This window comes from Etheostoma cragini, chromosome 5 (assembly GCF_013103735.1).
Source record: "Etheostoma cragini isolate CJK2018 chromosome 5, CSU_Ecrag_1.0, whole genome shotgun sequence".
NCBI classification, from domain to species: domain Eukaryota; kingdom Metazoa; phylum Chordata; class Actinopteri; order Perciformes; family Percidae; genus Etheostoma; species Etheostoma cragini.
The window spans coordinates 2,618,552-2,621,835 of NC_048411.1; the positions used below are offsets into that span (position 1 = coordinate 2,618,552).

At 38.6% G+C, this 3,284-nt stretch overlaps 1 protein-coding gene across 1 annotated transcript in view; it reads left to right on the top strand.

Annotated features, from left to right (window-relative positions):
• Positions 1–333, top strand: part of ptar1 (protein prenyltransferase alpha subunit repeat containing 1) — an 11,273-nt gene extending 10,940 nt beyond the window's left edge. The window contains exon 7 of the mRNA XM_034872945.1: positions 1–333. This exon is cut by the window's left edge and continues 1,765 nt beyond it. The gene's annotated coding sequence lies outside the window, so the exon portion shown is untranslated.
• The last annotated feature ends 2,951 nt before the right edge of the window (positions 334–3,284 follow it).

Genomic DNA, 3,284 nt, shown 5'->3' on the forward strand with positions numbered 1-3,284 from the left:
ATTCACTGGTGCTACATGCTGCCATGTCTAAAACTACTTCCTCTGTTACAGGTGTGTAGTGTGCAACAGATGAAAACTGAACAGCACTTTGGAATAATTGATATTATTTGTGGGGTATTGTTGCTAAACTTTTTTTGAAATCTTGTCTGTTATTTTGCATCAGGCTAGTTAACTGTAGTCATGTATGCTTTATGTCACTACCTTGTACAAAAATACAGGTAACCTGAAAAAGGTCATTTTATTTTCTGTCTAGAATAACTTGTAGCACTCCTTTTTAAAAGTTGTTACATGCAGTATCGGCACAGTCCATCCCTTCAATGATGTAGAAACTAAGAAAGATAACTCCTCCCACCACATCGTCTGATTATATTATCTGATATATATTAGTAAGGGAAGAATGGTATTCTTGAATTAGAATCTAAACCAATCTGAACTCACTGCGTATTCCAAATAGTTGCCTAGAAAGAAAAATATACTTGTATACATACAGGACTGCAGTTTTAAAAGGTCCATCGTTCTGTTGCCCAACGATGTTACTGATGTTGTTTAGCGTGGTCAACGACTCTATTGGCACACAAGTGAACAAATGCACACTTTTACACGGATGATGTTGTTCCATCAGTGTAGCCATGGGCAAGTTCTTATTCACTATATGTACTACGTGGTCACATCTAGTTTGGGTATTATACGTATTTATGCCGAGGTTCCATTGGCCGGCTCGTTCTTGAAGACATAATGGAGGATTTGAGGAGACCGAAGATGTTGCATTTGGTTTCAGTGGCGCTGTGCACAGGCTGGCTAGCCAAAACGGCGTAGCTCCCGTTACACTGTCTCCATGTGCTTCCACGTAACCCTTAGCTTCTCTTCAAAACTACGTCAGAGTTATGAAGTAAAGATGCTCTATCACCTCAAGTCACTGTGTACAGGATCATAGATAATCTTGAAACTAATATTTTTGGGTCATGTATTCTTTTGGTTTGTTCATCAAGAATGTGTGCATTTTAGAACTGTATTGTTGTGGTGGGGGGGGGGGGGGATTTCACCAACTTTGCACACCTAGGACACAAACTTTGAATACAAGACTATCTATGCAGATTTTTTTGAAAGGGTTTTAAAAAGAATAATGTAGCTTCTGTTTTTTAATTTATTCTTCAGTTTATTTCAGTGGAGGCTGTGTCCTTCATGAATAATTCCTAGCATCTCATTCATTTTCTATTTATTTATAGAATCTTTTATCTTCACTTTCAGTGTTTTGTCATCTGCTTACCAAGACAATAAAGCTAATCTGGTTTAAGGTATTTTTTTACTTGCTGCTTATTTGTGTGTGTGTGTGTGTGTTCAACCTGGACCTTAATTTCTTATGTTTAAGTGCCTAAATGACTTTTATGTGGTCAGTATTGAGTGAAAGACCTGCAGACATGAAACGGGTGGAAATGGACCCTTGTGGGCAATTACGCATTGCTAACGTCCATCTGCTGTTTTTGCCGCTGAGATTGTTGTTCTCAGTATCTGTTTACATTATGGAAAGCATCACTACAGAGAAATAAAGAGTCTCGTTCTGAAATCTCGCGTGATGTGACTTGTCGTAAGACAGCGGGCTGAGAGTCGGGGAGAGTGTCACGGCTAGCGTTTAGATGAGTTCAGTGTGGATCCCCCCCCCGCGAGATTTAAGAACGAGACTTATCCTTTCCTTAATATAGTCGGACACTTGAACAATCTGAGCCTCTCAGTGGCAAAAACAGATCTTTTAGTGGATGTACATTGACGATGTGTAATCACCCCATAGGAAGACATTGCAGCCCGTTTCACGCCTGCAGGGATGAATGAATGTGTTTTCAGATGGCCTGTAAGGCAGAAAGTGGACTTTCAGGTATGGCTCCAGGCCATGATAAACCTGGTTTTGCTGATGCATGAGGTGCTGCAGTCCAGACTGCAAAACCAGGAACCTGCAGCATCCCTGTCAACAACAACACAGCTACACAGACGGGCTGCCTCTGCACAACCAGGGCTCTGATGTTGGCTTCTGCAACATATGAGAGGATGGAAGCCACGCTGGAGTCCTGATTTAACAGAAACACAAGCATCAGTAGGAGGTGAGAAAGCTGCACACTAGCAGCCAACAACATATAACTAAGAGCACAAATGTATTTTTATTTTTGGGTTTACATGACAGCCAATTGAATTCCTGAATAAAAATAACTCAGTTTTTAAATTCATGTTACATTACTTAGAATTCCTCATGGGGGAGACAGAAACTACGCACTATAGCTTTAAATTTGAATAGCAAAACAGAAAAAAATCATAAAAATGATAATAAATACATGACATAGTAGGCAACCTAACAATGTGGAAGACGATTTAAAATAACACTTAGAAAAATGAAGAAAAAAAAAACTTTTTGTAAAGTGCATGTGAAATAGTGTAAAATTAAACTTCTGCCTCTACTCTAATAAATACAAAACTAAAATAAAGCCTTATGATAGGGAATTTAATTTTAGACTTGTTACTTGTCCTACATTTGTAAAATGTCAAAATAGATAAATAGACTGTTTTTTTAGACAGAGCTTGTTGTTGTAAAAGTCATACAATAAAACCGCATGCTCCCAAAAAATAAAAAAATAAAAATATTTTTCGAAAGACATATAATACAGCCTATTCAGTTCAATAATTCTGAAGCTTCTCAGCCCTGCCACAGTGGACAGGCTGTTTGCTGTGTCCAATTATGATGTGATCGTGAGAGGAGGATGGCACACACACACACACACACACACACACACACACACACACACACACACACACACACACACACACAAAGACAGGGAAGATGGAGCATAGTTTGGTAGCACACGCACACATACACAGAGAAATTAAATATGTCTTGCCACAATACAAGGCAAAATAAATAGAGAATTTTATAAAGTATGATTTATATTTTTCTATTCTTTTTTTTATTGTTTCAGTTCCCTTTGAGGGACATGCACATAATTTGTTTAGTATCTACAATTATACAATTATATCATAAGTATCCTGTCTGTTGGTATTATTATAGCAGATGTATTTACTCATTGTTGTTTCTATGTATGTTTGTCATGCCAATAAAGCAACATGAAATTGAGAGAAACAGAGACAGAGAGACACACACACACACACACACACACACACACACACACACACACACACACACACACACACACACACACACAGAGATCGAGGGAGAGAGAGTTGCTCAGAGAGAGGATACAGAGAGAGAGAGAGAGAGAGAGAGAGAGAGCGCGCGAGAGAGA